This window comes from Felis catus, chromosome B4 (assembly GCF_018350175.1).
Source record: "Felis catus isolate Fca126 chromosome B4, F.catus_Fca126_mat1.0, whole genome shotgun sequence".
NCBI classification, from domain to species: Eukaryota; Metazoa; Chordata; class Mammalia; order Carnivora; family Felidae; genus Felis; species Felis catus.
The window spans coordinates 12,107,923-12,121,006 of NC_058374.1; the positions used below are offsets into that span (position 1 = coordinate 12,107,923).

Consider the following 13,084-nt stretch of genomic DNA (forward strand, 5'->3'; position numbering starts at 1 on the left):
CATAGCTTATCACCATCAAAAAAGATAACCAGTTGTAAAATAAACCTGAGATTTTCCTGAAGTTTAGGACTTCACTTAAAAAAATTTTTTTTGAGTAGTGTAATATTAGTTTCAGGTGTGCAGTATAGTGATTCAACAATTCCATACATCACCCAGTGCTCATCACAAGAAGTGCGATCCCCAAGGTTAGCCATTAAAAAAAATAATAAATCTATCATTTGGTAAATAGCTGTCCATATCACAAGCAATTTTAGTCAGTACCAATGCCTCAGTCTTTCCAGAGTTGGAACAGACACAAACACTGACCCTCTCGGACCTACGTGCTCAGCCCCAGAATCAGGCCAGGTGAGGGACGTGGTGCCGGGAGTTGGCGGGTCACATGCTGCAGGTGGCAGTGGCTCAAAGGGTCCCGCTGGTGGCGCTCGGGACAGCCTGTGTGGAAGACATCGGACCCGCGGGTGGTGGACGTGGGGTCCCCAGGTTGTCTTGTCTCCTGGTGACTTAAGTCAACTGCTAACACTGTAAGAAAGGCCCTTCCACAGCACCAACCTGGAAATGATCCATATTTAGCTGCTTTGTCAAACAGCAGCCTTTTTATACATTGCCCAGATCCCTTTTGAGCCGAGTTTGAGTTCAGTTAAGTGAAAAGCTGTCACAAAGTAAGTTCTTATATTTATTCAAAGGTATAAATTCCATAGATGAATCATCTAACGTTTGGCACTTGATTAACTCTTCTCGGTGAACCAGAAATTAAACCAGTACTGTTTTCTGAATGATTTTCTAGCTTTTTTGAAGTGTGCGTAAGCGTGTGTAGATGTGTGCAAAATAAGTACTTTAACTGACCCTCCAGTTCGTTGTATTAATGAGCTCCTCCTGCAGCTGTGTCCACTGCTGTACTCTATTCCTCCATTTTTAGTCTTTTAAATATAATTTTAAGAAGTAGCCTCATTAGGCAAAGTTAAAAAATAGACCCATTATTTATGTAAAACCCCTTGCTGGTATCATTATTTCATATAAATGTAGCTGATTACAGTCAGCAGCCTCCCACTATTGCTGGATTATAAACACGAGCTCATTATAACAAGTACACTATTATCTTAGTTTTGTATGAAACGCTGAGTAATAATGGCTCGGGACAAATGGAAATGTGGGCAGGGTGCAAGTCCGTAGACCCTGCATCTGGCCATTGGAGTTTTGAGTTAAGACCTCCGTCTGCCAGAGACGGTCCTCCCAGAAGATGTCACATTTTCAAGAATCTCTTATTTTGCTAACACTCAAAAAGAAGAGAGACTTCCCCGCGAATGAGTCACCAAGTATCGAAACTCAGGTGAAGGGAATATTCTGGATGATTGACAATTTCCAAGATGACAGTTGGGAATGAAATGGCTTCCGTCCAACTTTGTGAGTTGGTGGTGGGGCAGGACATGGTGATCATTAGATGTAAAGCACTGTTTGTGTAATTCCTTTACGTTGGATGGCGTTCATTCCATGCATCTCCCATCGTGTGTATTTATAACACGAGTTAAGTAACACTTTTTTCTCTTCTTGGTCTAGTAAATTCCTGCCTTGCAGTGGTGGTGTTGGTCGTGATTTTGGTTTCAGAGGCATGAAATGAGACCTGGTAAAAGCTGTTGGACAGAACTGAAGTACAGAGGTAGTGGTTGTGCTGTTGCTCACAGCCATTTTTCCTGACCAGTGTTGAGGGGAGGGGATCAGGCAGCTGACTGGTGCACAGCTCAATTGGTGGGTTTTGGATACAGTTTAGATTTCTTTATACTCTGGTCTTGACGCACCATGGGATACTAAAACCATCTTGATGGATTTCAACTGGCTTTGAAAAAAGAAAACAGAACAGAATAGACAATAACTGTATACTATACATAGTAAGGACAAGAAAAGATTCTTTTTTGCAACTTTTATTTCACTAACCTGCCCATGGGGGTGTGTAAAATGGATGCTGGTTTAGGAAGACTAGCCTGGTCTTTGGTTGTGAGTATGGCGGTCCATGTCCATTTGGACCACTACGTCTCTTCGGCTCTGGTGCCCAGGATGGAGACGTAGTATCTGTAAGTGTCACTGACGTATGGTGTGTGCTGCTCTAAGAACAGCCATCTCTCCCTTCCCTGGACTAACTGGAGGACAGGAATGCTTCCGTGAATTGAACAGTGGGATTAACTAAAGTGACATTAACTAGAAACTTGTGTTTTCATGATTCCAGCAGTGGTTGAGCATCTTTATGAGACGCATTATCATACTTCAGCCTCCTTATTTAGCATTTAATTGTACTAAAGTCATTTCGTCTTTACCGATTTGGTAAATTACACCATCATCATTCCAAAATGAGGAACCTTGGTGTAGCAATGTAGCTGTGGAGATCAAAGGCAGAAAAGATGGCTTTTTCCTTCATTCCCTCATTTGTTCTTTTTTTTTAAATTAATTAATTTATGTATTTATTTATTTTTCAATATATGAAGTTTATTGTCAAATTGGTTTCCATACAACACCCAGTGCCCATCCCAACAGGTGCCCTCCTCAATACCCATCACCCACCCTCCCCTCCTTCCCACCCCCATCAACCCTCAGTTAGTTCTCAGTTTCATTTGTTCTTTAATACAAGCATTTTGGTAGAACAAAGATGATCACCTTGGCCCTTGGTCCAGAGGCAGAAACATAGGTGTAGATCCACAGGGGCAATTCAGGATAGTAAGTGCTTGAGTAGAGACAGAAAGATGTGTAAAGTTACCTGGGATTTTATTAAAATATTTTTAATGCTTATTTATTTTTGAGGGAGAGACAGCACGAGTGGGGGAGGGGCAGAGAGAGAGGGAGACACAGAATCTGAAGCAGGCTCCAGGCTCTGAGCTGTCAGCTCAGAACCCAACTCAAGGTTCGAACTCAACGACCACGAGATCATGACCTGAGCCGAAGTCGGACACTTAACCTACTGAGCCACCCAGGCACCCCAAGTTATCTGGGATTTTAAAGAAAGAAGGAGTAAGTGTGGGGTGTGGGAAGACATTACTTGTCACAAAATCATAGAAAGAAAACCCAACAGGCAAATAAGGGTTTTCTAGCTACAGAAAGATAGGTGTCAGAAAGGGGTGGGGTATGCCCTGACTCCAGAACACAGCCCAGAATTTGTTTTGCTTAGTTAGCACGTGATGAACTTTGAGCATTGATTATCTTTCTCTTAAAAATTGAATTCAGAGAAAAGTAATTCTAGTTATTCAGAGTAGACGTTAGTGGAGGGCTGGCTACTTAAGGGTTCACTGTGAACGCAGGATTATAATAATGTGTTTCACTTTCATTGTTTCTGGAGGTATTTTTTATTGTTTTTGCTTGTTTGGGATGGGATAGAAAATGGTCTGTGCCATTTTGATTTTGAGTTCTCCCTTACAAATCCAATGTGTCGTCCATATCCTGTCCCCAACGAGACTTTGTAGTGTTTATTGAAAAGGGAAGAGAGAGAGAGAAGGTGGACCGAAGTGTGGACAGCAGGGAAGGTGGCCAAATCCAGTGAAGAAGCAGGGTATGTCTGCTGGGCATGATCAGAAAACAGACGACAGAGGTGAAGACCAGCAGGGGAATCCGGAACATAGAAGGCAAAGGTCAGTTCCATTGATTCAACATAGTTTCCTCCCTCTGGCCTCTCAGGGATGGATTCCTTTGTTCTTTCAGTGTGATGAGGGCTAGTAGAAAGACCCTGGGTTCTAGAAGACCTGCTTTCAAAGCCCAGGACTAGAACCTCTCTGAGCCTACTTCCTTAGTTTAAAATCAGCCCTAAACCGACTCCCTTCAAGCCATTGTTCAGTGGAGATTCCTAAAGATTTGTATGTGTTTAGCACAAAGCCTGGGGCACTGGAGGTGCTCCTTAAATGGTTTTCCTCCCCCACCCCTCACCTCAACGTGTAATCCTGTTAGCCTCTCTAGGAATTATTAAGGTGACATTGTCACTGCAATGACCAGGGCACACGTTGTATTTAGTTTAGCTTTTTCTGTCTAAAATGCAGAATGTGTTACTACAACAGAGTAAATTTCAGAGGTGCACACATAGTACCATGGTTTTAGCTTCGACCTTAATGGCCTACCCCATAGTTTTATGTGTACACAGTCAGCCTTCTGCCTCTTGTGACTCAGGCTCCAGTCAAGCTGGCGGTGCGCCCCCTGGGGGAAGCCTGGAACTTCAGTTCCAGGGGTGTTTGGATGTGCTTACACACTCTGGTTGAAAGATAATGGACTTGGGGGTGTGTAGGGAGATATTTATTTAACTCCATATAGAGATTGAAAAACCATAGGAAGCATGGCCAATATGGCCTATATATTTACTTCCCTGCTTTTCTGATTCCTGATCCCAGTCAGATCTAAATATAGAATAACGGTGGTCAAGGCAGCATCGTTGCAAACCGGGTTTTTGTTAAACTCTGTGATATACTTTCGTTACTTGTTTCTATAAAATCTTTGGATGACCTCAGCAAAAGAATTGGGGCTCTTTTCCTTTGCCTGTAATTTGAAAACATTTTGCATGTCTCTGTGCTCTTTAATAGCATGGATTTCCTTGAATCATTTTATATATATCCACTCCCAAGCCAGTGTAATCATAACAGCCTTGCATGATTATGGAGGCTGTTTACTTCTTTTCATTTTTGTTATATAGTGAGTCTACATGTAATTTTACTGATCTAGGATATTGTCGGGTATTAACTACGGGCCACTTGTTCGATGTGCTGGGGCGTGTTTTAAATGACCCCACTTAGATGTCAGGGTCCTGAAGCTGTCAGGTGCACAGTGAGAAGCTGAGCTGGAATCTACCTTCCCCTTCAGTGTTCATTTTCTCAGGCCCTTCCCCGTTCCCATGGGTCTTTCTTAGGCAGCGTTAACCCCCAGATGTTTGATATTTGGAAATACACAACACAGACTGCTGTATTCTGTATACAATTACATACAGAGGCACATTCTTTTGCTTTGTAAAATTAAAGTGAATGGGGCCTTGATGTCCGGTTAAGATGCTGATTTGGAGGAAGGCTTAGTAATTGCAGGGGGAGAAGTGTAATGGATGTTCATGGCTCTAGGCTTCTGTGAGATACTTAAACCGAATTCCTCTCCTCATGAAGCGAACTGAACACTTAGAGGCAGAAGGTGAGTAACAACTTGTATCACGTAATTAGTTCAAAATACCATGGTCAAAAAAATCTCCAAAGGCTAGAGCTGCTCAGGCCTCCCCCCCATGGCCTCACTGGGGCCACCTTGTGGCTGCACAAATTGCAGGCTTTGAGGGACTTGGGCTAATGGATGGCATTTCTTTTGTTGCCATTCAGGAGCCTGGTGAGCTAAGGAACCCGGGGGGTGGGGGGATGATTAGTTATGAAACTTAATTGCAATTTTGAAGCTGTTGTCAGAAACCCTAGATAGTATGAAAGTATATGGAGCTTGGGTGTTCCTGTGGGGGTGATGCTTAAGACATGGGAGATTTAAACTGATCCAGGATTTAAATACCAGGTCTTCTGTCATTAAGAGATTTGAAAGCCAGAAGCCACACAAAGGCCTTTAAGAGATGGTGGGGGAGGGTGGTGGGGGGGGAGTGAGGGGGCGCTGACCTTTGGGAAGAACCTGTGAGCTGGGGGTGGGGGTGTGGGGGAGGTGTCCCCTCTCAGCATCAGCCCACACATTGCCAAGGTTGCAGCCCTGACTCTCTGGGGGCTTGGATAGTGGCGGGGGAGGGGAGGGCTATATTGGGACGTGGTGGCAGCCCAGCACATTGTTAGACCTCCCTCCTGGGTGAGTCACCCTGTCTGGGGGCCGGGTGAGAACCTGATTGTGGAGGCTCGGGGGAAAGCCCACGTGAAGCCTGGAGCCTCCACAATGATATAAATGGAAAGTAAAAAGAGAGAAAAAAAAAAAAGACACTGAGGGTTTGTAACGATGGAATACATGTAGCTAAGAAAATTCTTGGCTGAGAAAATGTGGGGTGAGCGCTAGGGCCTTTGTTGGAGGGTTTTTGTTGTTGCTGGCCCAGAAAGGGGCCAGCTGGCCCCACCCCTTTGCCATTGTGGAAACAAACAGACAAATGGAAAAGAAGACTTTGCAATGCAATTAGGAGTCTGGGGAGGCAAAGTGAAAGAATGGGGAATATAAAGAATTGAATGCATTCCTACATTTTAGGGGGATAAAAATATCTAGAACGGAGGCTAAGAGTCTGCTAACTCCGAAACAGCAAGAAGCATGTTATTGTTCAGTTGCTGCAGGATTGGGTCATTCCCTGTCCTCTCTACACAGCATCCAAGAGAATATGTTTCACCCACTGCCTTGGGAGGACATTAGAAGAATGTATGATTCAGTGGGTTTTAAAATATTTCTGTAGAGGGGTGCCTGGGTGGCTCAGTCGGTTAAGCGGCCGACTTCAGCTCAAGTCACGATCTCACGGTCCGTGAGTTCGAGCCCCGCGTCGGGCTCTGGGCTGATGGCTCAGAGCCTGGAGCCTGCTTCCCGTTCTGTGTCTCCCTCTCTCTCTGCCCCTCCCCCGTTCATGCTCTGTCTCTCTCTGTCTCAAAAATAAATAAATGTTAAAAAAAAATAATAATAAAATAAAATATTTCTGTAGAGTTTTCTCACTTTAATTTAATTTTGAATTTTTTAGTAGCTGGTGGACTTTAGGCATATTTAACAGGTGGGACATTTCGAAGGAAAGGTTATTTTGATAGGAAGCCAATAGGAAATGAATTAAACACAGTGGATTAGCTGCCCAGAATTTCTTGCTTTAAGTACTGTTGACCATAATTAAAAACAGGTTTTTTTTTTAATTTGTTTTTGTTCGTAAGCTTGTCATACCTGGAGACCACTTAGGGCACTTCCAAAAAATAAAACAAAAGCACTGATAGTCTGTTGAGTAGAATTAAGGGGAGCACCTCCAAATGACTCGGGCGTAAGGTAAGATCTGGTTGGGACCGTGTGGTCTCTATTTAGAGTCCACTCATTGATTAATCATTTTGGATACACAGATGATTTCGCATTACCTGATGGGAAAAAAAAATGCTATATGATGGGTACTGCTTGCGTGGCGGTTGAGATTTTCATTATTTTCTAGAGCTGTTTACTTGATCCTGTGTGATGCCGGCCAAACTGTGTTATAAACCGGTTTTGCTCCCCCCGCCCCTGCCCCCGCCATGAAACCATCTGCCCCTATTACAGGGTCCTCAGTGGTTCTGATGCAGGCAGGCCAGGTCCGAGGACCCAGAGGAGGTCCCGCAGGACCAGCGAAGAGAGTGGGGTAGAAATCAAACACGAGCCAGCAGGAGGTGAAAGCAGGGTTCACTGAAGGCATAGGGAGAGTGCAGGTGCGGACAGGGTGTCTGGGAGACACAGGAAAGGAGGGAGTCTCCTCTTTGCTCAGGGCCTGGAGTGTTTACTGAGGCTGCTGGTCTGGTGCATGTGTCCCCTCAGGCATCCAGGAACCGGTTAGAACAAAGACCAGGGTCCAGGCGTTCTTCCTTGGTTCTTCCTTGGTCCAGGCGTTCTTCCTTGGAGCCAGGGGGTCTTGGCGTTGAGACATCTGTTGTGGGTGGTCCGGGATACGCGTGTGATGGCTTCATCAGGGCATTCTCACCTGGTCCTACCTTCGGTGTTACCTCTTCTAGAGAAATCATTTACTCCTTGTCCCTTACAAGGAAGACGGACACTGTTTGCATTCTGAGGCATGTGTAGAGTGGGGGTGCAGGTCCTAGCAAGAACAGAAACAGAAAAAGGGGCAAAAAGCAGATTTTTGTGCAGTCCTTCAGTTTCCTGATCTTGGTTTTCGTTATTTGCGAGGTCTCATCCCCAGTGCAAAAGCACACTCCTTTGTTACTTGGTTTGATAAAACCTGGAACGTGCAGGTGATAATTCACTTTGAAACTTGAAAATGAAAATGTAATGGATGTGGTCTTCAAAAATCTGAATTTGCATCAGCCACACTTTGCATCTATGGAGACCTTGTATCTTCTCCCAGCAGCTGACCCTTCTGTTGTCCCACAGCCTGCTCACGGCCCCTCCCCTGCCTGCCTGCCCTCCCCCGCCCCCCACCACCATCTGCGAGAAAGACCAGGAAGTATCATTTTCATTTCAAAATGCTGACAGTGAGGCCCAGAAGAGATGTGCATTATTCCATCCAAATTGTAACTCATCGGCTATTTAGCAAAGAAGATAAATTCCCATTCCAGATCTCCTGGTTCCTAACCAGGGATTTAGGCCATTAAACCAGGCCTAGGGAACCGACTGTCTGCAGGGCTTGGACTCACTTTCATTTTATCTGTGGGTCAAGGGCAAAGGGATGTCTCCTCATCTGATTACAGTATCTTCTTTTGAAAATCTAACACGGCTTTAAGAGGATTTCAGATGTGAGGGGCCCAGGTGGCTCAGTCGGTTAAGCATCTAACTCTCAATTTCGGCTCAAGTCACGATCTCATGGTTCATGGGATCAAGCTCCATGGCAGGTTCTGTGCTCACATTGTGGAGCCTGCTTGGGATTCTCTCTCTCTGTTCTCTCTCTGTCTCTCTGCCCCGCCCCCACTTGCATATACACCTATGTGCTCGGGCTCTCTCTTTCAAAATAAATTAAACTTAAAAAAAAGAGAGTATTTTAGATTGTATCACAGTGGTCTCCTCTCTCCCTCCCTTGTTTGTAAATTCATTCATTAGTTCCTTCCTTCCACAGCTATTTGTTAAATCTGTGAAATTATATATATATATATATATATATATACAATGTATATATATACACACAAATGTATGTTTGTTAAATGTGTGAAATTATATATATATATTATATATATATACATATATATATAATTTCACAGTGGTTGGCAGAGGTATTTCACAAATAGCTGTGGGAGGAAGGAACTAATGAATGAATTTATAATCATGATATAAATATGAATGAAATATAATCATGATAGCATCATTGTCCTTTTTTTTTTAAATTTTTTTTTCAATGTTTTTATTTATTTTTGGGACAGAGAGAGACAGAGCATGAACGGGGGAGGGGCAGAGAGAGAGGGAGACACAGAATGGGAAGCAGGCTCCAGGCTCTGAGCCATCAGCCCAGAGCCTGACGCGGGGCTCGAACTCACGGACCGTGAGATCATGACCTGGCTGAAGTCGGACGCTTAACCGACTGCGCCACCCAGGCGCCCCTCATTGTCCTTCTTATAATATGAAAGAGGGGAGAAAAACAAATCAATGCAATGTTGTTCTATCTTCTGGAATTAGAATTATGTGTATTGTCTGAAAGGTAAATCCTTAAGGTAGCTAACTCATCAGAAAGGCTTATGAGGGATTGAATGCCCTGGTTGAATATCTTTGCTGCCTTATATTACCAGTCACTCTGTGTTCAGTTTTAGACAGGAACTAATTTGGGGTCCTACTTGCTTAGTTGATTTGGTCAGTTAGAAAGCAGTGGGGGCAGGGGCCAAAATAGAATCCTCGTCTCAGGACTGCTGCTGGAGGTGGTGTGATACCCTCCGTTGTCTGCAGTGGCACATCGGTTAGCACCGGCTGGTCGCCAGGCTGGTGGAGGCTTGTGAGCTCTCTGAGCCTAAGCCCCTGAAAGACTCCAGCGTTGCATAGAAAGATGATCTGACGACAAGAACAGACAGGGATCCATCCATCATTTTTCATTCAAGAGCATTTATCCTTAGAAAAGGGGCACCTGAGCATCACATAGTGTCTATTAATTAGAAAAGCACAGCTGTAGCAGGTAGTTGTGGAAATACTGACTCCCGAGACAGTAGCCCAGAATTATTTTTCAGTCTGTCTGTAGCTCCAGACTGTAGCTGATGGGGCTTCTGAGCAGAAGTTTTCAGACTTGACACCCCGGAGTCCTAAGGTATGCAGGGAGTGGGGTCCAGAGAGGAACCATGGGAGGAGCCCAGTGTGTCGCTCCCATCCCCCAACCTCCCTTCACCCAGAACGGGTTCACCTTTTTTGTGATTTCTGACACCATCAGCACTTTTGCCTCTGCCATCTGTCACTTGTGGGGGCACTGGCGTCAGGGGATGGAATGAAATACTGGCTGTGGTTGTGTTCCCTGCGGTGACTGCTGAGGGCAGCCTCCTGGAGCTGGAGCAGCCATGACCGAGAGGCAGTGGAAGGAGATCAGCCCTGGTCCCCTTGTGCAGAAGAAGACACATTAGCAACCGAGAAGCTCCAGGTTCTCCCTTTGTTTTATTTTGTATAACCTCTCACAGACTACACACAGCCTGTTTGGAGAGCGTGGCGAAAACCAACCTTGAAGTCCTAATGTAAAATAAAGAACCTGGAAGTTCCAATGTCATGGTTCTCTCCCTGAAAAAAAAAAAAAAAAGTGATGTACTGTAATAATGCAGGGGTTTGAAATTCTCTTATTGATTGCATCTTCTGTTAATTCTAAGATTAGCCTGTGTGGCAGAAGCTGGCTAGCTATTTATCAAACCCATTTCCTTTCCTTCCTGGGCACAGCATTGCATTTTTCCAGTTAATCCTGCAGCTAGATTCAGCCCCAGGAGTGTGTTCTGCCCAGTGGTATGTGAGTGGAAGTGATGTGCGCCACCTCTTGGCCCCACCCATCGAGCCCACCGTTTCAGAATTCCTTGTGTCCTTTCTCCTTCTGCTGGGTTGATGGAGAGGCGCACCCTTTGTGCTGAATATGGATCAATCTGAAGGAGGGATCTTGGGTCCTAGAGTCACTCTTGGGAGGAGAGCAGTAATCGAGGACATATGAGCTGCGTGCACGAGAAGTAAATTTCTACTACATTGGAGCCATTGTACATTTTGGGGTTTGTTTCTCCCAACAGAGCTTGCCATCAGAATTTCATTAATTTCATTCATCCTGATGAACAAACAGGATCTCCAAGAAGCACTTGAAAGTTCCAAGAACAACAGAAATCCTGAACCCAAGTGCTAGAAACCTCCCTTAGTGGATGGTGATGAATGTGTCAGAGAACATGGTTGACCATCTACTGATAGGGTTGAGTAAGGTCAGATTTGCAAAGAACTTCCTCCTCCAGGCCCCCACCTCCCTGGGAGAAGCTACTGGTATTAGTGTGGGTGCTGCTTAAGACTTTCCATTAATGGAACTGGAGATACCCACACAGTACGGGGAGGCAGGACACATAGTGATTCAGAGAAACAGCTCTCAAGTCAGACTGCACGGGTTTGCACCCTGACTCAGCAATTTACTGTGTGATTTAAGCAAATCACTCAATTTCTCCATTCCTTAGTTTCCTCTCTTTAATATTTTTCTTTTTTTTATGTTTATTTATATTTGAGAGAGATAGACAGTGCAAGCAGGGGAGGGGCAGAGAGAGAGGGAGACACAGAATCTGAAGCAGGCTCCAGGCTCTGAGATGTCAGCACAGAGCCCGATGCGGGGCTCGTACCCATGAACCATGAGATCATGGCCTGAACCGAAGTTGGACGCTTAACCAACTGAGCCACCCAGGTGCCCCTCCTGTCTTTAAAATATGATAATAATACCTTATTTTCACAGATTGCCGTGAGCACTAAACGAGACAGTATACAAGTGCTTAAACAGTGTCACATAATTTTTCAAAGAAATACCAACTAATATCACTTGTAGCTAACTGATTCAAAGACACTCAGATTGTTCCTTAGTTTTCTCACTTAGAACTCGAGGTATATTTCTGCCAACTGGTGCAGTAGCTGGGTCCGGATGGAATGTCACTGGTTTATAAATAAGTGCTATGCCACCTTCACCAGAACACTTGAGCCATTCCACACATGTTTCCTGAGCACCTATTCTGTACTAGGAACAACAGCAGCTATGGAAGATACCCAGAAGGAAAATAAAGAGCTTGCAGACTAGTGGGAGAGACAGAGATGCAACCAAATCCTTCTTGATACCCAGCTTTTGATTTTGTATATAACAGTTGTTAGCACTCTGGACAATGACTGGGAAGACCAGGGCAGTAGGCTTCTTTAGGGCTCAGATCCTGCAGATTGTGGGGTGACGTGTGGCCAGCAGTGCTTAGATTAATCTACCTGCTGCAGCCCAGAACACTCTCCAACCTCAGCCAGTGAAAATGCAGTACTTTAAGAGACAGGCCCCAGGCAGAGGGAGATTTTGTAAAGAACAGACTACATCCCATTAAGAGCAAATAACAATCACACATCATACTTCTAGGACAACAGAGAAAACCGAGGTGATCCGAACCCTATCACAGACAATGTCCCCCCAAGCGTACATTGAGGCATCCCTGAGCACACTCAGCAGGCAAAAAGTTACACCAATCCCTGTCGTGTTTTGGGGGTCAATCGTATTTGGGCTTTTCATCAGCTTGTTCAGACTGTAACACGGATTTCTGTTTGGCAGAATATGCTTTTGTATGTTTAGCTTCTCTGATTCATCAGGAAGTCAAAATCCATCCCCCACATACACCTGTCGTATAGAATTCCCAGTCATGGATGCCTGTTCTTTTTCTTCTTCGCGGCCCCTTTGTATTAATTTCCGCTTAATAAGGTCTAATGGCCCTGTGATTCCCAGAACAGTTGGTTTCTGGCTAAAAGCAAAACAGAAAACCGCCTGTTTTAGTTACATAAGGTGATGTGGCCAAGTACTTGCTTCTGAGGAATCAAGATCTATTTATAGCTGGGCGGTTTGAACGCACTGGAGCAGAGGCGCCACCTGCAGGGCTAGGGGAGAAAAACACCATGTGGGAAAAAAAACCCAAACAAAAAAAAAAACGAATCCAAACCTTGCTTTACAGGAAAGGCAGGAAACATAAAAAGAATGGCCAAGAAGCCAAAGAAAGCAAAGAACTCAGCAGGATCACTTGCCGATAAATATGTGTGACGACACATCCTTGCAAGAGTTCTGCCAAATCCCCTTCGCTCCTGTATTTTCTTTCCTTTTGTTTTTCTTTTTCAGCGTGGGGAGAAACTAAAATTTTCCTTCATAGAACTTGCTGCTTCATGCTGCTGCTGGCTGATGTTTTAACAAAAAGCAAAGCATTCTTTGTTTTGATAAGATAAAGTGAATGTTATCGCAAACTCTGTTAGTATGCGTTAGGGAAGGACACTGGCCCTCAACCCATTGCCCCCACACTGTTTTGGTATC

The 13,084-nt window shown here is 44.6% G+C and overlaps 1 protein-coding gene across 6 annotated transcripts in view; it reads left to right on the forward strand.

Moving 5' to 3' along the window:
- The window catches only part of CAMK1D (calcium/calmodulin dependent protein kinase ID), a 509,211-nt gene that overhangs the window by 374,640 nt on the left and 121,487 nt on the right, over positions 1–13,084 (forward strand). The window lies entirely within an intron of this gene.